Raw genomic sequence first — 26,932 nt, forward strand, 5'->3', positions numbered from 1 at the left:
ACATTTTGTTTCCTCCCGCCAGGATGACTGGGCAGATCTTCTACCTTGGGCCGAATTCTCGTATAATTTCAGAATCTCTGAATCTTCCTCCAAATCTCCGTTTTTCGTGGTGTACGGCCGTCACCCTCTTCCCCCCCTCCCTACCCCCTTGCCCTCTGGTCTGCCCGCTGTGGATGAAATTTCTCGTGATCTTTCCACCATATGGAAAGAGACCCAAAATTCTCTCTTACAGGCTTCTTCTCGCATGAAGAGATTCGCAGATAAGAAAAGAAGAGCTCCTCCCATTTTTTCCCCTGGAGACAAGGTATGGCTCTCCGCTAAATATGTCCGTTTCCGTGTCCCGAGCTATAAGTTGGGACCACGCTATCTTGGTCCTTTTAAAGTTTTGTGTCAAATTAATCCTGTCTCTTACAAACTTCTTCTTCCTCCTTCTCTTCGTATCCCTAATGCCTTTCACGTCTCTCTTCTTAAACCTCTCATCCTCAACCGTTTTTCTCCTAAATCTGTTCCTCCCACTCCTGTTTCCGGCTCCTCGGACATCTTCTCTGTCAAAGAGATTTTGGCCTCTAAAAAGGTCAGGGGAAGAACTTTTTTTTTAGTGGATTGGGAGGGTTGTGGTCCAGAAGAGAGGTCCTGGGAACCTGAGGACAATATCCTGGACAAAAGTCTGATCCTCAGGTTCTCAGGCCCCAAGAAGAGGGGGAGACCCAAGGGGGGGGGTACTGTTACGCCGAGCGCTCCGGGTCCCCGCTCCTCCCCGGAGCGCTCGCTACACTTCCCTCACTGCAGCGCCCCGGTCGGTTCCACGGACCCGGGGCGCTGCGTTACCACCTCCGGCCGGGATGCGATTCGCGATGCGGGTAGCGCCCGCTCGCGATGCGCACCCCGGCTCCCGTACCTTACTCGCTCCCCGTCAGTTCTGTCCCGGCGCGCGCGGCCCCGCTCCCTAGGGCGCGCGCGCGCCGGGTCTTTGCGATTTAAAGGGCCACTGCACCGCTGATTGGTGCAGTGGTTCCAATTAGTGTTTACACCTGTGCACTTCCCTATATCACCTCACTTCCCCTTCACTCCCTCGCCGGATCTTGTTGCCCTAGTGCCAGTGAAAGCGTTCCTTGTGTGTTCCTTGCCTGTGATTCCAGACCTTCTGCCGTTGCCCCTGACTACGATCCTTGCTGCCTGCCCCGACCTTCTGCTACGTCCGACCTTGCTTCTGTCTACTCCCTTGTACCGCGCCTATCTTCAGCAGCCAGAGAGGTTGAGCCGTTGCTAGGGGATACGACCTGGTCACTACCGCCGCAGCAAGACCATCCCGCTTTGCGGCGGGCTCTGGTGAAAACCAGTAGTGACTTAGAACCGATCCTCTAGCACGGTCCACGCCAATCCCTCTCTGGCACAGAGGATCCACTACCTGCCAGCCGGCATCGTGACAGGTGTAAACATAATATTTATATGCTAGATTCATTCCATTGATAAAGGAGGTAAGTATTACTATAGTTCACTTCATTCTATCATTCCCTCTCTCACAGGTATTTGAGTCTATCCATTCTTCATCATCACTGATTCCAACCATCACTATCATCCGTATAATTATCTGTTCCTGCCCAATGGGGGCTCCTCACTACTTACAATACAATTAATCCCATTCATTTATTATGTCCCTAGTGTTGGTCCTTATAAATGTATACCTTTTACCACTATTGTGCCCCATGATCAAATTACTAAGACCATTCTTGTCATAGAGGGTATCCCTCTCAATTCTTCACCATGGACTTGGATCATTGGACCATTGGACTTTGAGGCATTCCCATCTATTTAGCTATATTGTACCACAATAGGACAGGCATACAACATGGCAGGAACACCTACAGTATATAATGGATCATTTCTTTGGTAAAATGGGTAGGCATTGTTGTTAATCACTTTATTTTATCAATCCCTCTCTCATAGGTTTTGAAATCTCTCCATCTCGCTTCACACAGAACTCCACTACCATCGCCATAGAAATCAATTACTTACACCCCACTTAATAGAGATTCAGATTACCCATAAATAAAGGTCTTTTGTCTCAATTAGTATCATGTGTTTATTGTGTCCTTTATATTAATATTGGGTCCCTATATATGTATTCCTTTTATTCCCTTATTGGATCTCACCTATTTTGCTGGGATTATTTTCAATTATAGAGGGTATCACCCTCAATTCTTCACCATCAGTGGCCTCTAAAGAGGCATTAAACTTCGGGGCTCAGCTCTACACATTTGAAAAGCAAGAAATTATATACTCTATTACTAATCATGGCTGATGCTTAAAAAAGGTCAATATTCACAAGAATGCTGAAAAGATAAAGCCCTCATTAAGTCTTGGACCAACGCTACACTTCTGTAAACCTCAAAACTTCAGTAACATGGGATTTCACCCATGAAATTCTCTGACATGTCTCGACAGGGGTGTGTCCATGTGGGTATTGATGGTACTGATGTGCTTAGATATTCTCCTGTGCAACTGCTGCACTTTCCCACACATAATTTGGGACATGGGCATTGAGCCAGATAGACCACCCCAGTCGTCTGACAATTGATGAATGTTTGGATACAATATTTCCTCTAGTCTACTGGGTTGACAAAATCTTTTGTCTTTGGCATAAATTTGCAAAAGCTACACCCACCACAAGGGTATGAACCCGTGGTGTGTGACCTCAGCCATGTTTGAGGTGGTGTCTCTGTGAAGAAACTATGCACTAAGGATTCCCTCATATTACGTCCTCGACAATATGTGATCGCTGGTCTGTTAGGTAATACTTCCTTGAGTTCCATATCATTTGTGAGGAGTGGCCAGTATTTTTCCAAAATCCTTACTACTTTGTTAGAATCAAACGTTCCTATGCAACGGATTACTTTCTGCGTCCCATCTCTTAGTCTTGCTTGGTTACTAAGTAACTGATTGCGTGGTGTAGCTCTAGCTCTTGCATACGCCTTGTGGAGCCATTTTTTCGGGTAGCCTCTGTTTAAAAATCTTATGTACAATTCATCACATTCCTTTTGGAATGCGTCATCACTGGAACAGTTCCTTCTGGGTCAAATGGATGTCGTTCACCCATTCAAAGGATTTAAAACTAGTTGTAGGGGTGAAGGACAAACCTTTTTGAAGAACCTTGCGTTGGTTTTCTGTGAGGCAATGTAAGGACAGATTAAAAACATGGAAATCCTGTGCAGTCAATTTTATTGTAGATTGGGGCCCGGTGGTTTGTCTCGAAGTACCGCTCCCATCCCTAAAAAAGGGGATGATGTAGTTCCCTGGTTCATTGTATTCATACCTGGTACCAAAACAGGTGAAGATATGTTCACTATTGGATGATTTGCCAATGGTGCCAATTGTAAAAAGGATGAAGAGCCAGAGATTGGTGGCATGTACCCATTGTTCGGGATCGTATTGCTCAAATTTTGACTTCCCAAGTCTCTTGGTACTGTTGGGACACATCTTGGTTCGCTAGATATAGTATTGACAGGTGATTTACGTGTAGTTTGCCTCCGAGAGTAACCTCCTCTTCCACCTCTCCTAAGACCTCTATTTGTATTTTAACCACTGGGCCCTCCTTTACCTGGGTCCTCAGACTCAGAAATATCTGACTCGGATATATCAGTGTAGGGGGTGGGATTATAGTTATAATTTTGGTTCTTCTTTATATAAATCACGCTTGTCTCGAAATCGCATTTATCGCATATATATTCACGATGCTTATGTTCCTTCGTCTCTTGTTGGAAGGATTCGATGTGTTTTTAAAGTTTTAATTCTAGATTACTAAAATCTGCAGATGTTTTAAAGGTTTGTATTTCAATAATTTGTTTGTCAAGTTGTGTCCCAGTTGTGTCCCAGTACTGACCTCTCGTAATTAAGCAGGTGTTCCTGAATGCGTATAGTACAATCTGTAAGTAGGTTCTGCCACCCTGCTAGAAATTCTGGGTCCTCTTGATGTGAGTTTGGTACTATATTAATATGTAAACCTCGATATGTGATCTTCTGTTGCGTATATGTCTCCAGACTAGCTACCTCCCACCATGAACGTACATATTGTTTATACGTTTTTTTTGCAAATCTCTGAATGCTGAGTGTATGTCAATTTGGTCTAAAGGAAGCCTGTTACTAGAAAAAACATGTGCTGCTTGACACAAAAACATTTCAGTATTAGGTCCTGAGGACAAAAAGCTACCAGCCATGACAAAATATGCACTCTGTGCACAAGGGTCAATGGATTTGGAGTGATTTACTCCTCTCAATAAGGCTCACAATTTTTTTTAAACTTGTGATCAAAATTTTTTTTGTGAGCCTTATGAGCAGAAATACAGGGCTTCCCTGTCACAGCCCTGTGCGTGTAGTAAAGTTTGGAGGCGGGCCGAGCACACTGACAGAACTGTGACATGCTCGGCCTGCCTCCAAATCTTTTTGTACACACAGTGCTGTGACTGGGTAACCCTGTGTGTCGCTCACAGCGCATATGCAGCACATTTCTCGCTGCCCGGCGGATTTCTCACAGCATTAAATACTCTGCGTATAGGCTGTGTGTGACTCTACCATCAATGTAGCAAACATAAATGTGAGAGAAGGAGTTGATCAAGTGGATCATCAAATGGCAGAACATCAGAAAGGAGCACAGACCTCTTGGTATTAGTATTTCTTTTATTGATAAAAATCGGTGCAACATAAATGTGATAAGTAGTAGGCAAACGGACAAAGGAAAGACAAGGTTACTTTTGTGAAACTGACAACATGAATGAAATTTGTATTGGATGTCAGACATTACACACCTAAACTAATTTATAAAGTTTTATTAATTTTTTTTATTATAGTATTTATTGTTCTTAAAGGGGTAGTCCAGTGGTGAAAAACTTATCCCCTATAAGTTTGAGATCGCGGGGGGTCCGACCACTGGGGCCCCCTGCGATCTCTCTGTACGGGGCCCCGGCTCTCGGCCCAGATAGCGGGTGTCGACCCCCGCACGAAGCGGCGGCCGACACGCCCCCTCAATACATCTCTATGGCAGAGCCGGAGATTGCCGAAGGCAGCGCTTCGGCTCTGCCATAGAGTTGTATTGAGGGGGCGTGTCGGCCGCCGCCTCGTGCGGAGGTCGACACGCCCTCTTCCTGCGGGCTGTCGGGACTCCGTACAGGAGATCGCAGGGGGCCCCAGCGGTCGGACCCCCCGCGATCTGAATCTTATCCCCTATCCTTAGGATAGGGGATAAGTTGCTCACCACTGAGTCACCACTGGACTACTCCTTTAAAATAGTTTTCTATACATAATATAATGTGCATCATAAAACAAGATCATATAGTTATAACCAGCACTGAGATTTAGTTTTCAATATAGCTGAAATATAGACAATAAGTGTCTGATTGGCGAAAGGAGGGGCTGGTTGAGCATGCTGAAGAGGAACTCATCAGCATTTGAAAGGCAGTTGTTCAATGCTTGATCAGCAAATGTCAAGGAACGGTCTTTGATTTGAATCATTATTGCTTACAAGGCTGGCATCAGGTTTACATGAGCTCCTAGGCGACAGTGGACCCCTTATTGCTAATTATTATTTTTTTATCCAGACAGTATACCATACACCAATAAGGAAGCCAGTGATATTTTTGTTTTCTTTTTGTAAAAATGAAATAAATATATTTTCCTGTCATCTCTACCAAACATTTAAACACACCACGTGTGAACACACCCTTCAAAGGAAAAAGACAGCTATATGCTGCAAAGTTTTACTTTATTCCCTTTACTAATAGAAATTTAGATGCTGCACCGATTTTTTTTAAATATATTTTCCCCACAGTCATAACAGCCATAACTGCTTCATTTTTACATTGACAAAGCTGTATAAGGTCCAATTTCGTCTTTTTTTTTTTTTTTAAAGATCAGCTTAGGTGCCATGTTCCTCACATGCATTAGTGTTTAATTTCTATTGATTTATTATGAATTTAATGCCGAAAAAAAGTAATAGTTCCATTTTTATTTATAAGATTTAGAAATCAACATACATAACATGCTAACTGTATTGTACAGATTGTTTCGGTTACAAATACACCAAACACAGTGGCCGGCATTTATCATTGTAGGTGTAAGTGAAGCATTTCTCTACACCTTTTTTGTTTGTTTGTTGGAAATGTGTAGGAGCACCAACTTTATTAAATGGTCGCAGAGCATGTGATACATTTTGTGCAGATAGACATTTTCTGAAATGTCTCTCTTCACATACACCATAAAGCTAAGCTAAGTCTGGGCTGGTGTAATTTTAGAGACTTTTCAGTTGCTTTGCGCCTTTTTTGTGCCTTTTCACAAAAAGTCGCAGTTCATAAAATCCTTCCATATCACGTGTATTGCCAAAATCAGTGGATTGCAACTGAAAATCAGCAGAAATATGTAAAACAAAAGGTGCAAAAAAGGAGCAAATAAACCCTGCTTGCGCTTTTTTGTGCCTTTTCTAGACACAAAAAACAGTCTAAAGACAATGATCATTGTCGGCCAGTATGTGTATGGAATGTGTATAGTAACTTTACAGAAAAAAAAGAAACTTATACATCCCATCTTTTTGTACCAACAATGTACTAGCATACAGATATATATCTGTACTGTATGAACAAAAGTATTGGGACCTACACACTACACATACAGGAGATTTTAGGACACTCTATTCTAAACCCATAGGCATAAATATAGAGTGCAGCTTCTACTCATCTGGGAAGATTACAGAGTCTGCCTGTGGGCATGTATGCCTATTTATCAGGGGGAAAAAAACATGTGTAAAGTCAGATACTGATATTTGATGAGAGGGCCAGGACTCTGTATACACTAGTCAAGTTCTTGCACACCAAACTCACCCAACCATGCCTTTATGGACCTTGCTTTCTGCAGGGGGGGTGGGGAGTCATGCTGGGACAGAAAAAGGCCTTCCCCAATGTGTTCCCACACAGTTGGAAGCATAAATTGTCCAAACTGTCGTCTTGGTATGCTGGTCTATTAAGATTTAAAGGGGTATTCCAGGCAAAACATTTATTTATATATATATATATATATATATCAACTGGCTCCGGAGATTTAAGCAGATTTGTAAATTACTTCTATTAAAAAATCTTAATCCTTCCAATAGTTATTAGCTTCTGAAGTTTTCTGTCTAACTGCTCAATGATGTCACGGGACGTGAGTCATCAGAGAGCAGTTAGACAGAAAACAACAACTCAACTTCAGAAGCTAATAACTATTGGAAGGATTAAGATTTTTTAATAGAAGAAATTTACAAATTTGTTTAACTTTCCGGATCCAGTTGATATATATAAAAAAGTTTTGGCCTGGAATACCCCGTTAACTTCACTAGAACTAGGGGCCTAGGCCAACCCCTGAAAAACAGCTCCATAGCATTATCCCTCTTTACAGTTGGCACGATGCAATCAGGCAGATAATGTTCTCATAGCATTTGCCAAACCCAGACTCCTCTATCAGACTGCCAGATAGAAAAGTGTGATTCATCACTCCACAGAACACACTTCCACTACTCCATAGTCCACCACTCCATCCAAAGTTTGGCATTGTGCATGGTGCTTGCATACAGCTGTTCAGCCATTAAAAAAAAAAGACTATGATGCTCCTGGCACACAGGTGCAATCATTTTAATGCCAGATAAGCATTGGAATTATTCAGATATTTAGTCAGTATCCTCAAAACTGGATTGTTCATGGGGTTTAGTTAAGTGGCCACATGTTCTTCTGATTCAACCCCTTTGAATTTTTACCTGTGGGGTCATGTCAAGCTACTTGTTTACTGGCGCATTTTTAACCCAATGTTTGGTGAAAGTTCATCAGGAATGAAAGAAAAGAATTGCCTTAACACTCAAAAATGGTGGTCAGCATGTTAAATACAATGTATAAGTTACACTAATATGAAGCACATCATTGGGTTTCTGGCGAAATTCTGTACCACTACTAATTTCCAATTTCAAAAACTGAAAGTGGATCCACGATGATGGCATTCAAAATGTCCACCATATCATTGAGATGGCCTAACAGGTTTCACCATCTGCCAAACCATTGTCATTTCATATGGGCATTTTTATTTTTTACTTGACGACTTGTTTACCAATCCAATATACCCATTGAGTACATTACTACTGAGGTTTTTCAGGCAGAGAAAGTCCTGGCATAGCAACAGTACACTTGTTATTGTGGTTCACTACTAGGACTTTCCGCTCCTGTGTGCAGCAATGTACCGCGGCTCTCTTTCTCTGAGCCATGAGCAGGGGAGATCTGTAGCCCTGAAGCTTCCAGTGGCAACACAGTGTGATTTAAACACAGAAATCAGCATGGTTTTTGTACGAAAAAAAACATACGGTTAATAACTTTGTTTCTACCTCCCATATAGCAAGGCCTAAACTTGAGAGCAAACAAAGGCCTGGGAAAAGAAGAGGTTAAAAGGAGATTTTTTTAAAACCTGTCCAGAGGAAATGTGGCTGAGGTACCCATAGCAACCAATCAGATTGCAATCTGATTGGTTGCTATGGGCAACTGAGCAACTTTTCTTCTGGACAAGTTTTGATAAATCTCCCCCATTGTGTTTATGCAGAGGAAATAGAATAAAGGATGTAGACTCTTCCTAGGTTAACTTTGAACGAAAAGGATGTGATCACATTACTTCCTTTAAAGTCGCTGATACGGTTCTCTTCCCAAGGAAAGGGATTGTGTGACAGAATGCTGACAGAATATAGGTTGTATAAGTCAGTTATACGTTATTTAGGTTTAAGATCCTACAAAGCAGTTACAGGTTGTTGGAAAACATATCAGAACTGGAGTATTTATCATACCGCATTGTGTCCAAAGGACATGAAAACTAATAAAAACTCATATAGTACATTTGCTCCCTCTTCTGTCAGCTCTTGGTACTGCATGTAAGCAGTGGCTGTGCGACTTGACACTTATTGTAGACATGATTTTGTTACTTTTCAATGATACCACTTAGAGTTAATTGTGGAAGGTCTAGGAGGAAGAACATTTTGTAAACTGACTTGTAGCCATGAGATCAAATTCAGTGAGCTCTTTAGAACAACCCATTGGTAGCTGCGTGATTTTATACTCTTGTGGCAATGGGACTGAATGAAACACCTGAATTCAATGATTAAGAGGTGGGGCACAAAATATTGTCCATATAGTGTATGTTTAAGTTATTTTGATGACTTATTTTGTTGACTGTAAATTGAATAACCATATGTAAAGCTTGCACACATGACTTTCATAATAAAAATAAACGAGAGGCCGCTGTAATACTTTTATTGCACTTTTATCTGCTTCTGTTCATTGCAGACTGAATAGAACACACCCCTTTTATCCCCATAACCATGTCTGGTTATGACAAAACACATAAATCCATTTTAACTGAGCTGGGTGGTGGTCACAGCTTATTTTAAATAACAATATATAAATAACCGCATAACAACTGCATTGCAGATATCCTGAACATCCTATCAATGTAAATCGACCTAATACTTCAGCCGAAGCCTGCCGTTGGTTCCCGACGGGCATCTGTGCCATCGGCCCTTTATCCTCCAGGTCATCACTCTCCAGGCCACTAAGGAGCCAGTGTACCCCTACACGGTGCTCCGACCGCCACCGAGGAGGAATAGCGCTTGCTCCAGACAATCCTGCAAGCCTTATAGAAATATGTCCAGCCCAATCTTGTTGAGGTGGACAACATCCGGTATCCTAGACCGCCTGTTGTCACCCTCCAGCTCCTGTTGATCGACCACCACCCCAGCATTTGATCTCACAAACCGGGCCATCCTTGAATTTACCAAGCGGCGAGACCCCTTAATCAGCATCAGCATTGCGGGCACTTTGCCAGGTGACCCGTGGCACTATCTCGGACCACACCAAGACAAGCTCCAAGAAAAAAAACAGAAAGCCGTTCCACATCAGCATTCATCACAGTGATTAGGTCCGTAACTCTGGAATAACAAAGGTTGTTCCCACCAGCATGCACTACCAGGATCACGACCAGTATCACGACCAGTACCACCTCATTCCCGGAATGCCACGCAAATGCACGGTGACATTACCACAACCCAGGGATCTACCACCGGGCCAACAATCCGCTTTGTGCGATGCCCATTGGAAATAGGAATGCCTCAGGATGAACCCCGTGGTCATCAGAGGATCCAAAAAAGAAATAAAGTTAGAGCAACAGTTCTGGACGCACATACCCCACATAGCAATCTGAGCGCCAGCACCCATTGCGCTGAATAGCAGCCACCGAAAGGTCTGCCCGCGAAGCCTCAGTAGCAGTGCCAATGCAGAACGAGTGCGTACCAAACTCACTGGGGCACCTACCAACCCCAAGCATTGCTTGAACACAGCCTGAAATTGATAGTGCATCAAAGGCAAACTGTCAGCATGCGTGAAAAATGCACCCCAGACTCCCTATCTGCCAAAAAATCCATAACAGCCCAAACGGGGCACGCCTCCCCATCCACCGCCTGCAAGCACACCTAGGCACCTTGCCCCACTTGATCCGTCTTAGATCTCCATATACGCAGCTGCAAAACCCTGTTAGAACACACAACATCCTCCCCTAACACACCACCAGTACCGTTCTTAGACACCGGGACCAGCTCACCCACCCACAATGCACCAAAAAACGCAATGCAAAAGGCAGCAGAATAAAGAACAGATTCACAAGGCGATGAACTGCAATGCCCCGTGGCCCACAGCAGAGACACCAACAAGGAGTAGGAAACCGGTCTACGAGTCTCCCACCGCACATGCGTGCGCTGCCAACCTTTCAAAGCCTGTTGAATCAAAAGCCTCTTAGTCACATCATCCCATCCTAACAACTTGAAATGAAAACTCACCCTGACAAGCGCCACTGCACAACCACAGCAGAAACATTAGCAGCGCGCAGAGACATGAAGTAATCTACCTTAACAGACAAACAGTCAGCAACAATAGCAGCCTCATCACGCCCAGCAACCACTGACCATCAATCCTTACACGCCTTACCATGTCTGGCCCAGGTGGCAGCCGCTACCGAAGATTCAATCAAAGCCATCAGGTGTCGGTCACCAATTCACAAACCAGCGGGTGGGGGGGGGGGGGGGGGGAGTCCCTCCAACGTTGCTTCTGGAAACAGTCGCCGAAATTCCTGGAACTGAAAATGGGAAAGAGCATCAGCAATAACATCAGTCAACCCCCGGCACATGGCGAGATCTGAACCAAATATTCAACTCCAAATAACAAAGGACCAAATGCCGGATCAGAGACAACACAGGAAGAGAGGAAGAGGACAAACCATTGATGCAATGCACAACACTCTTCTTATCTGTCCAAAAACAAACCCGCCAATTCTTAAAACGAACTCCCCATAACTCCACAGCAACAATGATAGGAAACAGTTCAAGAAACATAAGATTACGGCACAAACCATGATCCCTCCACTCCGAAGGCCATGCTTCCGCGCACCATTCCCCCACGAAAAAATCCCCAAAACCACAGGATTCAGCCACATCCGTAAACAAATGGAGCTCAAGATTCGATAACCCAGCAGCCTGCCAACAAGTGTGCCCATTGTACCTCCTCAAAAACTCCCTTCACACCAAAACGTCCGAACACATGTTCCTGGAAATGTGAATATGATGTCCAAACAAAGACCCGCCTATTGTAGCCACAGACAACCTCCTAGAAAAAACCTGACCTATAGGCATCACCCTACAGGCCAAAACCAGATGACCCAACAAAACCTGCATTTGCTAAAGTGTAATCTTGCGCACTCCGCAAAAACTCTCCACCAACAAAAGCAAACTCTCCACCTTTTTAGCTGGCAGACGAAAAACCATATTCAAAATATGCCCAAAAACGAAATAACAGTGTAGAAGGACCTTTCGTCTTCTCTGCAGGCAAAGGAACGCCAAACCACTGCATGAGAAAACAAAAAGAATACAACAAAAACTGACACCTGGAGGACCGCTCAGGGGCAACGTACAAAAAATCGTCCAAGTAGTGGATGATAGAAACACTGCCCGTCTCGAATCGCACCACCCACTCCAAAAATGTACTAAATATTTCCAAGTAGTGACACGAAATCGAACAACCGATGGGAAAACACACATATCATAATAAAACTGACCATCCACACGACATTCTAACAGGTGATAACATTCCAGATGAACCGGCAACAAACGAAATGCTGACTCAATATCGGACTTAGCCATCAAGGCCAATTCACCAGCCCCCTTAACCAGAGCCACTGCCCAGTCAAACGAGACATATGAAACAGATGCATCCTCCTTCAGAATACCATAATTTACCAAGGAACCTTTCGGATACGAAAGGTGGTGAATAAGACGAAACTTCCCCACCTCCTTTTTTGGCACAATCCCAAGCGGAGACATCCGCAAGTTTGAAAAAGGAGGGGAGCAAAAGGACTCATAACACGTCCCAAGGCCACCTCCTTACCAATCTTATACTGCAACACCTCAGGATGTTCCCTGGATGATTTTAAATTGTCCGGATAAGCCGAAGCCAAATTTCCTAAAACAAACGGTATGAAAAAAACAAACCAAAAACCATTAGACAAAACTGCAGTATCCTCCCTATTGGTGTACTGGTCTAACCAAGGGCCCATCACGGCCACGTTCACCGGGGTCCTTCCCCTCAACCGCGGACTGCGTCCAGACGGACTGCTTTGGGGCCAGCGGACAGTGCACCGCTGCGTGTCCTCTGCCACAGGACGAACACTCGTGCTTGTATTTACACAAGCTGAGAAATCTACAATGCTCTTCATTGTATAACCAACAGGCACCGGGTCTGCGCACGGCCACTGACCCAGACACTCCGGATTGACCAGTGGCCCCTGACTGAAAGGATTGCACCCTTTTCGCCATCATCATCCCCAACTACACACCGGTCGCCTTGCCAACCCATCTTTGGCTGCAACGCCAGACGGCGTCGAAATTCTTCATCGTACCGCCACCAAGCAGTACCAATTATAGGCATTGTATACAGAATCCATGTACACAAAAATCTCCAAACAGCATTTTGGATGCTTCTCACCCCAATATCGCAAACGCTCGTAACCAATTTCCCATAGTCTTTGCAACCTGGGGTTTCATAGGAAAAGTTTTTTCAGAATGGGGCCTAAGCTACTTACCTATAGTATGCTGGTCAACCGACACCAGTGACCACAAATCCACGTACTGATTACCCCAAATCTTCTCCTTAATCACTTCCTCAACATGCACACCCAAACGGCTAATACCACAAAAGGCCTCCTTGTGGACGCCCACCCTAACTGGCGACACCCGCCTCCCCGGGGCCAGAACAACCATATTTCTACTTTCTAACCTATTCAAAACAGCTTTCAGAGTGCATAATAAATCAGACGGCCCACCCCCACTACCCCAGGTCCCTGCAAAATTAAACTTACTGATCTGCGCAGGAGCACTAGCGGAAGAAGAGGGTCCACCTGAAGATGCAGCAGGCACAGGCTCCACCGCGGGCTCCGAAACCGCACAGGGCTGACTGCCCCCACGGGAAGAACTCCTAGACGACATGGAATTACGTCGCCACCTCTCACGTCTGTGGGATTGCCGCTCACGGAGCTCAAGGAACTCTCACCGGAGGACGATGGCGATCGCCAGCGGGAGGACCAGGATCTGCGAGAATGCTCCTGGAGTCCCGGTGGGAATACCTGTGATGCCTCTGAGAAGACCCAGCGGACCCCGGAAAGACTACAGCGAACGGCACCCATGGGCACATCCCTCAGGCATACGGTAAACACGGTCACGCGGTGGCTGGCAGACCGGCCGTGCACTGTCTCTAAAAAGCAAGAGGGGTTGGGACACAGACTGTTAGGGCAGGGGGGTATCAGGCTATCCCCTATATAAGCTCCTCTGTGTGTGACTCCCCAAGGACAGGGGGGCTGCAGGGGCATAGAAGGACCCCCTCAGGCACACCAGGGGCAACCACAGTAATAGGAGGGGTGTCTGGGATCTCCTCGAAGCCTGTGAGGGCGCATGGGCACCGGCACCCATGTTCACTGTATTACGGGGTAGTGCAGCAGAACGGGACATGTGGTACAGCATGTGGCTGTGCTGCGCGCGTTGAGATGGGGATCATGTCACCCGAAAGGGAGGAGCCAAGTCCCGGGCCGCGGCTGCAGCAGGGCAAGAACAGACAGAGTGAGAGGCAGAGTGCACAGCGTGCATCCCTGCCTCCCACCAGCAGAAGCCCTGGGAGGGCTAGGACTCAATTGGGCAGGAGGACGTAACAGCCGGGAGGTACGGCGACCTCCCCTAGAGATAGCAGAGCCGGCCGGCTCCATAACTACAGGGACAGGAGATGCAGTAACAGCAGCAGAGCCACCCAGCGCGGGAAGCAGCCGAGAAAGGACGTCCGGATCCGCCAGCACCCGCTCTCGGAGTGCATCCCATAATACCTCGTCAGCCATTCTGCAGACACAACTTCACACAGATGCCGGTGAGTTCTAAAAGGAAGCAGCAAGGGGAGGCATGGCTTAATATAACCCCTGGGCATATCAACCTTAACCCCTCCTTCCCAAGGGAAAAATGGGAGGACCGCTACCTCACCTCGTCCTTAACCCCTTAGGTCCCTGCAGTCAGGATTACCTACTCCTAGGTGGGCAGGTAACCTGCACTCATGTCACTAGGTGGAATCCTGGACTTTATGTGTATTATGTCATTTCATTTTATATTAAATGTAAATCGACATATCTGTAGAGAACAATTATAATTAAGAACAAGTTGCATGGCACTGGTTAAATCAATCAGTAAAACAGTAACCATAATCATAGTTCTGTCCATAGAATACACGATGAACATAAAATGCTCCCTTATCAGCATGCATTGATTAAGGTTACATAACTACAATTACATTGTTTTACTGGATAAACACACTGATCAGTAGGAGTAAAAATCTGTACTATATAGAGGTAAGAAAGTCCAGGTGTAAGTATTGGTGGAAAAGAGCCCATCTCTGGTACAGCCCCCTGAAATGGAGAAAATCATAAAAAGCAATGCTATATGAAGAAGACTCTTAGCAACTTAAAACAGCAGTGAGCAGTGAGAAAATCACTGTGTCATCATTCTGAAGGGTTAATCTATCAAAACAATGCAGGTTGTTATAATTTTTTTCAAAGAACAAGCACGCTTTAAATGTGCACACTTTAAATCATCATCAATCATTTAAAAGCAAATAATGTATGACGAGCCTTTCTAAAATGTGACCCTTCCATTTCTCTAGTAAAACAACCAAATTCCACAAAATGATATCCAAAATGTAAGTAACACATCCAGAAAAGTACTAATGACAATGTACTTCTATTTATTAAATACATGTGATAAAAATAAGAGTACCAAAAAAGATACTTACTTAGATAAGGGATCCATCTGATAACATGAATCCTATGATTGCTTTCTCTCTAAATAACTAACTATCCAGTCTTGTTGCCCAACCCTGATAAAGGAGACCAGAGAGCTTAGAAATGCATTCGATTCTAGCCCCACAGAGCCAGAAGGTAGTGATGTCACTCATACAGCAGAGAGTGGACTCTCCACCAGCAATCACGCAAGGATCCACTAATGCAATTCAATGTAATTACCAAGACATCTACACTGCGAAAGAGGCAGGTAAATCCTGGACCACTTACTCCTTTACATATGTACCAATACTAAGGAGTTCCTAAGTGGGTGGGGTTGGGGGGTGGCCTGGTGGAGACAAGGTCGTTGCAGCCTTTGTATGTTCTGTTTTATAATTGTAATATACAAAATTTATACCCAGACAGTGAATCAATGTACAAACTAGGTAAACAAAACCTGTGTAGAGAAAAAGTTGCCCAGTTGCCCATAGCAATCAATCAGATCGCTTCTTTTATTTTTTAGAGGTTCAACTTTTCCACTGCACAGGTTTTAATAAATCTTACTTAATTTCACAATATCTTTAATGCAAATCTGTCATCAGTATCACCTGCACTAACTTGTCATACAGGCTTGTAGTGCGGGTGATACTGATCAGTATCACCCGCACTACAAGCCTATATGACAGGTTAGCACGGGTGATACAGATGACAGATTTCCTTTAATTAATCTATAATCTTAACAATTATTTACCCTATAGACAGAAGGTAAATATTGTTGTACATTTATTATTTAGTACATACCTGATATGGGTGGAAATTGCACAAGTTTCTAGAGCTTAAAAAAAAAGGCCATATATCACAAAGGCCCACCTTAAAGGGGTACCCTGGTGGAAAACAATGTTTTTAAAATCATCTGGTACCAGAAAAAAAATGACTTCTATTTAAATATCTTAATCCTTCCAGTACTTATCAGTTGCTGTATACTACAGAGGAAGTTCTTTTCTTTTTGAATTTCTTATCTGCCTGACCACAGTGCTCTTTGCTGACACCTCTGTCCATGTCAGGAACTGTCCAGAGCAGGAGCAAATCCCCATACCAAACATATGCTGCTCTCACGGACCGAAGTGTCAGCAGACAGCACTGTGGTCAGACAGAAAATAAATTAAAAAAGAACTTCCTCTGCAGAATACAGCAGCTGATAAGTACTGGAAGAGTTAAGATTTTTAAATTGAAGTAATTTACAAATATGTTTAACTATGTTACTATGTAACTATGTAACCACGCAGACATGGGTTGACCTTACAAACTACATGCAGATGTTGTCCTTGCCTTTTTCTTTCTTATCGGTTAATCAAACTCTTCACAATCAATACTAGACTTTGAAGTTGTGCTCTAGCAATAATGTTAATGAATGTATAATACAAGAAAATAGATAATACACTTACATACTAATAACTAGTTAACTTTGTTATACATTTCAATAATGTGTAAGCTACTTAAGCAGTTAAGGAGCCAGCAATGTGTTTGAACAACATTTTATAAAATGTAGGAATTTGCACTTTGCACCACCTGTTGATGTGGTCCCTAATATCTTGTGTTGGAGACTTCATTTCCATAAACTTTAACCCCCTTAATAAACCAAGATATACATTTACTTAATGAGTCAGGTGATGGAGTATGGCACGGGTGAGGGAGTACAGCTCGCCATACCCTACAGGGGCCAGCTGCTATCTGCTGCTGACACCTGCTGGTAAGTACTGGCATCCAAGATCACACCAGTGATTTAACTGTTTAAATGCATTTAAATGGTAACCCGAGGCCTGTGCTAGATTTACAATCCTACAAAGCAGTTATGTTGTTGAAAAACACATCAGAACTGGAGGTTTTATCATGCTTCATTATGTCCTAAGGACATGAAAATTGATGAAAACATGTATTGTGCATTTGATACCTTTTCTGTAAGCTTTTGGTACTGCATGGAAGCAGTGGCTGTGCAACTTGTACATAGTACTGTATTACCTGTAGGCCCTGTCAGGTTGAGTCCCTCAGTGACCTGGGGGCTCCCCTGCATTGACTCCTTGTGTTATCTTGCTAGTTTATTAAAGGCGGTGTATGTTACCTTAAGACCATAGAAAGGATTCTAATGTTTAGCTAGTATATAGGACCTTTGGAGGACTCCAAGGACCTGTGTAAGTAAGCTGATCAAATGTTATGTTATGATTTGTGCAATATGTAATCCCAGAGAGCACCAGGTTTAACCTATGACCCACAGCTTGACCAATGGGCTATAGTCCAGCCCCCTCACTATACAGTGGGGATCAAAAGTTTGGGCACCCCAAGTAAAAACTTGTATTAATGTGCATAAAGAAGCCAAGGGAAGCTGGAAACATCTCCAAAAGGTATCAAATTACAGATAAGACATTCCTATAATTTTTCAACAAAAATTAGATTTTATTTACATCATTTACACTTTCAAAATAACAGAAAACAAAAAAATGGCCCAAAAGTTTGGGCACCCTGTAGAGTTAATATCCCCTTTTGGCAAGTATCACAGGTTGTAAACGCTTTTTGTAGCCAGCCAAGAGTCTTTCAATTCTTGTTTGAGGTATCTTTGCCCATTTTTCCTTACAAAAGTCTTCCAGTTCTTTGAGATTTCTGGGCTGTCTGTCACGCACTGCTCTTTTAAGGTCTATCTATAGATTTTCAATTATGTTGACGTCAGGAGATTGTGAAGGCCATGGCAAAAACCTTCAGTTTACGCCTCTTGATGTAATCCCCTGTGGATTTCGAGGTGTGTTTAGAATCATTATCCATTTGTAGAAGCCATCATCTCTTTAACTTCAGCTTTTTCACAGATGGCATCAAGTTAGTATCCAAAATTTGCTGAAATTTTATTGAATCCATTTTTCCTTCTACTTGTGAGATCTTCTTATAGCCTTCTCCAGCTTTGGGAGCGTCAACTATTTTCAGTTTCAGATTTCTAGACAACTGCTTAGAAGAACCCATGGTGCTGATTGTTGGGGCAAGGTCAGATGAGTCTGGGCATTTAAAACCTTTGAGATTGACATCACCTGGTCTTCCCAGATGATGATTGAGAACAATCCATGACACTGGCAGGTCTCAGCTTTGCAAAGGGGGCAGTGCATGCTATAAATTCTGCAGGGGGCCCAAACTTTTGAAGATGCCATTTTTTTGTTTTCTGTTATTTTGAAAGTGTAAATGATGGAAATAAAATCTAACTTTTGTTGACATATTATAAGAATGTCTAATGTCTAACTGTAATTTGATGCCTTTTGGAGATTTTTCCATCTTTCCTTAGCTTCTTTATGCACATTAATACAAATTTTTACCTGGGGTGCCCAAACTTTTGATCCCCACTGTATAAGGGGCAGCCATCTTTAATTCAGTCTCTTTTCTCAGACTCTTCTGATTGATAACATCAAAGCCTTTGCTGAAGCAGCTACCAGAGGCCTTAGAGACCAGTTTTCAGCGTATGGAGTTCCACAAAGCTACAACTCTCCAGTGAGTCTCAAGTCTATGTCTGCTGTCTCTGAATTTAGTCAACTCCTGCACATTGTCAAGTCCAGTATAATAACAGTCAAGTCTAAATTACAAGTCCAAGTCAAGTTTATTACAAGTATTGGTCCTACAAGCTGCAAGGTCCTTTGGGTACTGGTCACATCTCTGGGACAATCTGGCCATAGCTGTGAAGATAATTATACCTGTCTTCTATTTAGTAAAGCCTTCGCTTTCCCATAACTGGTTGTGGACTCTTTATTCACTACTAGCCTGTGGGATAGCGGAGAATCCGGGCGTGTGGTGTTCCGGAACCCGAAAACTACACTGGCGTCACGAACACATAGGGGTTAATACCATCCGACCCCCGGGGTTAATAAAATCTGATCCCACCACTCACTGCAACACCCGTGGCCCTGCACTACTCACTATAGTGGCGCACCACATTGAAATTTATTGTAGGCTTGATTTTTTTTGTATTATTGCACCACCTGCTGATGTGGTCCCTAATATCTTGTGTTGGAGACTTCATTACCATTCCTAAACCAAGATATACTTTTACTTCATGAGTCAGGTGATGGAGTATGGCGTGGGTGAAGGAGTATGGCATGGAGTAGGGGTGCCAGGCCATCACCATACCTGGCAAAACAGGTAGAGATAAAAACTACAGCTCAGTAGAGATAAAAACTAGAAAACCAGAAGAGATTAAAAAAAAAAAAACACAGCTCAGGATGCAAAAAAATTAACCCTCACACAACTCCGTAGGTGTAAAGATAAAAATGTATTTCGATTTTTATTCTTAGATGCAAATATTTAGATTTTTATTCTTTTTTTTAGTTTAATTAAGCGTGTCATTTTAACCTGAATAAATTAGTGCTCCACAAAATTGCCCAGTTCAATTCATTTTTATTTACCCTACATGTTATTTATTTCTGGTCCTGTTTCTGGGAAAAGACAGTTATGTTTCCTCTCGTCCTAGATAATGCCTTTAAAGGGGTATTCCAGGCCAAAACTTTTTTTTATATGTCAACTGGCTCCGGAAAGTTAAACAGATTTGTAAATTACTTCTATTAAAAAATCTTTATCCTTCCAATAGTTATTAGCTTCTGAAGTTGAGTTGTTGTTTTCTGTCTAACTGCTCTCTGATGACTCACGTCCCAGGAGCTGTGCAGTTCCTATGGGGATATTCTCCCATCATGCACAGCTCCCGGGACGTGACATCATCATTGAGCAGTTAGACAGAAAACTTCAGAAGCTAATAACTATTGGAAGGATTAAGATTTTTTAATAGAAGTAATTTACAAATCTGTTTAACTTTTTTGGACCCAGTTGATATATATAAAAAAAGGTTTTGCCTGGAATACCCCTTTAATTCCTGTAATATCTGGGTGAGCACATTGTATTTGTAATGGTTATATTAAATGTACTATATAGTATATTGACATTCTTAATTTTTTTTGAATGGTGTTGTTTATAGAATTTTTACAAAATTTACCATATGGATAAAATAGCATATTAACTTTATTTTCTGTGACAGTACATGCAGCAACACCATGTTTATATAGATTTTATTATGTTTTTTTGCTATATATTTTTTAACTCCTTAAGGACACATGACGTACCGCTACGTCATGTGTCCCGGTCCTGCGATATAACGCGGGGTTACATGGTAACCTCGCATCATATCGCGGTGGGCCCGGCGTCATAGTGAAACCAGGACCCGCCGCTAATAGCGTGCGGCACCGATCGCGGTGCCGTGCGCTATTAATCCTTTAGCCGCGCGCTCAAAGCTGAGCAGCGCAGCTAAAAACAAAAGTGAAAGTGCCCGGCTAGCTCAGGGAGCTGTTCGGAATCGCCGCGGTATAATCCCGAAAAGCTGTACTACAGGAGGAAGGTCTCTTACCTTCCTTCCTGCTGTCCGATCGCTGATTGAATGCTTCAAGCCTGAGATCCAGGCTTGAGCAATCAATCACCGATTTCACTGATTGTTGCCATGCAACGGCAAGGCAGCAGTCTGTGAATGAAATCAGCCATTGCAAGCTGATAGGTCTCTATGGCACCTATCAGCTTGCAAAAAAAAAGTGTAAAAAAAAGTTAACCCTTTCAGGTATTCCCTTCTGAATTAAAAGTTTGAATCAACCGGCATTTCCTAGTAACAAAATAAAACAGTGTAAATAAAAATAAAAATACACATATGTGGTATCACCCCGTGCGGAAAAGTCCGAATTATAAAAATATACCACTTTTTAAACCACACGGTCAATGGCGTATGCGCAAAAAAAAAGTGAATAAAAAGTGATCAAAAAGTCTGATCAGAACAAAAATGGTGCCGCTAAAAACTTCAGATCACTGCGCAAAAAATGAGCCCTCATACCGCCCTGAACACAGAAAAATAAAAAAGTTAAAGGGGTCAGAAGATGACAATTTTAAACGTATACATTTTCCTGCATGTATTCATGATTTGTTTCTGAAGTGACACAAAATCAAACCTATATAAGTAGGATATCATTTTAACCGTATGGACCTACAGAATAAAGATAAGGTGTCATTTTTGCCAACAAATGTACTGCGTAAAAACAGAAGCCCCCAAAACTTACAAAATAGTGTTTTTTCATTAATTTTGTCACACATTGATTTTTTTTCCCGTTTCACCGTAGATTTTTGGGTAAAATGACTAATGTCATTACAAAGTAGAATTAGTGACGCAAAAAATAAGTGATCATTTAGAATTTTAGGTGAAAATTTTAAAGAGTTATGATTTTTTAAAGTTAAGGAGGAAAAATTGAAAATGAAAAAACGGAAAAAGCCCCGGTCCTTAAGGGGTTAAAGTTGCTTTGCATTGCAAAGTTTATTTTTAAATTTTTCTGTCAATGTGAAAGGTTGTTTTATTGTGTAATAAGCTGTAGTTTATATTGGTCGCCACTTAGGCATACATAAGACTTCTTGATATCTTTTTATTCAAATATTTTTGTTAATTGTGTGCTTTATTTTATGGCATTTATGGTGCAACTAAAATATCATGATGTTGTGGTTCTAAGGTGATAATCCTGTCTGCAGTTCCACTTATTGTGGAAAATCCTGCTGACTACACCAATTGTGGTTTTAGAATTAGAGTAAAACAAACATGCCCCTCCCCCGATCATGTGCTTTCTTTGTTAGAATCCCCAAAATGGCCACCAAGTATATGAAATGGAAGCAGGAAGTTCAGGCTAAATTTATAGGGCCTAAATATGTTTGTAAACACCCAGAAACACTGATTACGTTTTGTACAACTATGAAATCATTGTTCCAGGTATTTTGGCAGAAATGCCTTGTACCGGCAGTGTATCCCACCAAATTAACAATCACTCGGTAACCAGCAAAGTTGATAACATTTAATAAAACATTAATTAGCTAAACCAAATAAGACACACATACAAGCATTAATACAATAGTACATACTCCATGTTTAGCAAACTAGCCTGAATCTACCCAAATGATACATGACTATTTAGTGTAGAAATGATACAGCAAAATACCATATTTATCGGGGTATACCACGCACCGGCCTATAACACGCACCCTCATTTTACCAAGGATATTTGGGTAAAAAAAGTTTTTTACCCAAATATCCATGATAAAATGAGGGTGCGTGTGTGCGCGTGTATACCCCGATATATCCCCAGGAAAGGCAGGGGGAGAGAGGCCGTCGCTGCCCGCTTCTCTCCCCCTGCCTTTCCTGGGGTCTAGAGCGCTGCTGTCGGTCCTTTTCACCCCCTGGTTATCGGCGCCGCTGCCCGTTCTGTCCCCCTGACTATCGGTGCCGGCGCCGATAGCCAGGAGGAGAGAAGCGTCGCCGACAGCCAGGGGGAGAGAAGGGGCAGCGGCAGCAATTGCCGGCGCCGCTGCCCCATTGCCTCCCCCCATCCCCGGTGGCATAATTACCTGAGTCGCGTCCGCGCTGCTCCAGGCCTCCATCGTGCGTCCCCAGCGTCGTTGCTATGCACGGCGCGGCGCTCTGACGTCATGCGCCGCGCCGTTCAGCGCATAGCAACGACACCGGGGACGCACGACGGAGGCCTGGAGCAGCGCGGACCCGACTCAGGTAATTATGCCACCGGGGATGGGGGGAGGCAACGGGGCAGCGGCGCCGGCAATGGGTGCCGCTGCCCCTTCTCTCCCCCTGGCTGTCGGCGCCGCTTCTCTCTACCTGGCTATCGGCGCCGGCACCGATAGTCAGGGGGACAGAACGGGCAGCAGCGCCGATAACCAGGGGGTGAAAAGGGCCGACAGCAGCGCTCTAGACCCCAGGAAAGGCAGGGGGAAAGAAGCGGGCAGCGACGGCCTCTCTCCCCCTGCCTTTCCTGGGGGTGTATCGGCGTATAACACGCACACAGAATTTAGGCTAAAAATTTTACGGTACTTATCCATCCCAGGCTAAGGAGCAGAAGGTGCTCCCCTCTTGAAGGACGCTCCAAAAAAGAGACAGAGGGCCATATGTTTCCCAGTAAAATCCCCTAATGCCCCACCCCTTTGGCTTAGTGTCCACCTACTCTCCTCACATGAAGTATAAAAACAGGTTCTTTAGCCCCGCCTACCGTGGCTGTATTTGAAACTAAGCTTTAGACCATGGGGGCAGGGAAATGTATACTAAATGGGATATAATGGATGTAAAAACACATAATTTCAATATCCATAACACATGATATTTTAATGGATCTGCTTTTTACAGATACCAATGACCTTTTTTACATTTACAATATAAAACACGAGAGCGTGATTGTTAGTACAATACACTTCTGTATAGGCCCCTGGTTGCTAAGTCAACTGCATATCACCCCACAATTGTGTTAAAGGGGTCTAATGAAATGGTCCCCTGTGTAAATGATTAGATGCTGTGGTTGCTTTGGACTGCGGCATCTAAGTGATTAATTGGGTGAGATCTTAGTTATCCCCAATCCGTGGAGCTCACTGTGCATGGGATAAGTTTAGCTTCTAATCACACTTCATACATCCCACCCAACATGGGATGTGGTTAAATTGACAGTTAAATACATTCATGTAGATATAAACTTTACTATGGTGACAATTTGTTGTTTGGAATAAAAATTGCCTGAAAGATATAGATGAGGTAGAATATAAAATAAGAAAATTTTTTAGTCCTGGAAGAACCTCTACCAATCATAAAAACAAGGTCAGGGATGATTCTAGCTTTTCTGCTGCCTGAGGTGAAAACTGTCATGCCCCCATTAAAATCGAATGTAGGAAAGATTTGCATGCAGAAAACCTGCAATTTATAACAGTACCAGCAAAGTGGACCATATAGCTCTATAACTCTAAATAATAGTTATAGACTTACCAAATTCACCATTGACAAACACACACACACCAACTCACAGACACCACTGACACACACACATGCATATACTCTGGAGAGATTTATCAAAACCAGTGCAGAGGAAAAGCGGCCCAGTTGCCCATAGCAACTAATCAGATCACTTTTCATTCATTTTAACCCGTTGCTGCAAATGGACGTCCATTAACGTCCATCTGGGGGTCCCGAGGTATGACGTGCGCTCAGCAGGTGAGAGCGCATCATACATGGTCGGTCCCGGTTGCTATAAGAAACCAGGACCCACAGCTAATGCCGGACATCGCCGATCGGGCTGATGTCCAGGCATTAACTCTTTAGATGGGGCAATCAAACTTGATCGCCGCGTTTAAAACGAAAGTAAACATTGCCGGTTAGCTGAGAGGTGCTGTTCGGGACAACAGTCAAGCGGTAGAAGCAATGATCAATGCTATGCTATGGCATAGCATTGAACAGTATGAGAGATCAATGAAGATCATTTAACCCCTCCCCTAATAAAAGTTACCCCCCCTTTTCCATTTAAAAAAACAGTGTAAATAAAAATAAACATATGTGGTATTGCCGCGTATGTAAATGTCAGAACTATAAAAATATATTGTTAATGAAACCGCACGGTTAATGGCGTACGCGCAAAAAAATTCCAAATTCCAAAATAGCGTATTTTTTGGTAACTATTTGTATTATAAGAAAATGAATAAAAAGCGATCAAAAAGTCCAATCAATACAAACATGGTACATGGCGCAAGAAATGAGCCCTCATACCGCCCCGTACGTGGAAAAATAAAAACGTTATAGGGGTCAGAAGAGGACAATTTTAAACATTTTAATTTTCGCGCATTTAGTTATGATTTTATTCAGAAGTAAGACAAAATCAAACCTATATAAGTAGGGTATCATTTTAATCATATGGACCTACAAAATAAAGATAAGGTGTCATTTTTACCGAAAAATGTACTGCGTAGAAATGGAAGCCCCCAAAAGTTACAAAATTGTGTTTTTTCTTCAATTTTGTCGCACAATGATTTTTTTTTTCGTTGTAGATTTTTTGGGTAATATGACTGATGTCATTACAAAGTAGAATTGGTGGCGCAAAAATAAGCCAACATATGGATTTTTAGGTGCAAAATTGAAAGGTTTATGATTTTTAAAACGTAAGGAGTAAAAAATGAAAGTGCAAAAACGGAAAAATGCTCGGTCCTTAAGGGATTAACAAGGCCTCTGCAAAATGAAAGAAGCAATCTGATTGGTTGCTCTGGGTAACTGGTAAACGTTTCCTCTGCACAGGTTTTGATAACTCTCTCCATTTGGGAGTACTTAAAATGTTTCTCAGCCTCCCTCTCTGCAATAATGCAGCCCCAAATGCTAGGGATGAGCATCTGAGGGTGATCTGCCAGGTCTTTCATCCCTCTTCAGCACCCACTAACCTCTTAAAGGGGTACTCCAGTGGTCAACGTATTTTTCCGTTTTTGACTTACCCTATTTGTTTTGTTTAATTTCTTGTTCTTGTTGTTTAAGCTACTCTATTACCGTTCTTTGTTGTCTTTTTATCCCCCACTTTGTTTTCCTATCTTTGCTTCTATTTCCTGTTTCTTGCTGTGCTGAAAACTACAAATCCCAGCATGCCACATGCCTTGCTGGTTTGGGGCGGCTCCTTTTTTTTATGTTTGTTTGTTCCGCCCTTTACCCATCCTACTATTTGCCCCGGTCAGCCCCCTTATACACTAATATAATCAGCCCTGGTTGGGATACACTGGCATACACACACAGAAGGGACTACAACTCCCAGCATGTGTCATTCAGGAGTCTTCAGTCTGTGGTATAACACCAGCATGCTGCCTCTGTAGTCTCCTGGGGGCTGCAGTTCACCACACCTCTATAGGGCATACACCAGTGTTTCCCAACCAGGGTGCCTCCAGGAGTTACAAAACTACAGCTCCCAGCATGCCCTGACAGCCTTTGGGCATGCTAGGAGTTGTAGTTTTGCAACAGCTGGAGGCACACTGGTTGGGAAACACTGGTGTAACATGATGTGTATGCTGAATAGACTAGAACAGTGTTTCCAACCAGTGTGCCTCCAGCTGTTGCAAATCTACAACTCCCAGCATGCCTAAAGTCTGTCAGGGCATGCTGGGAGTTGTAGTTTTACAGCAGCTGGAGGCACACTGGTTTGTAAACACTAGAATACACACATAACAGGGACTTCAACTTCCAGCATGTGTCATTCAGGAGTCCCCCCCTCCCCTTCACATATAGAGATCATTCCCATTATGAGATATATTCCCCTGTAGTCCATACATCCCCCCGCCCGTGCACCTTGTCATCCTCTCCTTCAGTTAACACTCTTATCTTATCTGTGTTCCTTCTCCTGTGCAGACCTGCATCTTCAGAAGCAGAGCAGGGGGTGGGGAGGTGAGTAGCTGTGTACTATGGCTTCTCATGCAGACCTCGGGAGGGGGGAGATGAGGGGGCATGGCTTATTTCTCTCATGCAGACAAAAAAAAAAGGTATGACATCTTGTCCACAGCAGACTCAGAACACGGCCGATGCTGTGACAACAGTAAAAGAAAACACTCTGAACTACAGAACTTCCTGCCCAACAAACAGGTAAGCAAAACACACACATGCTGCCAAAACATATAACACATGTATATTGCAAAAAAACTAAAC

Source organism: Hyla sarda, chromosome 3 (assembly GCF_029499605.1).
Source record: "Hyla sarda isolate aHylSar1 chromosome 3, aHylSar1.hap1, whole genome shotgun sequence".
Lineage (NCBI taxonomy): Eukaryota > Metazoa > Chordata > Amphibia > Anura > Hylidae > Hyla > Hyla sarda.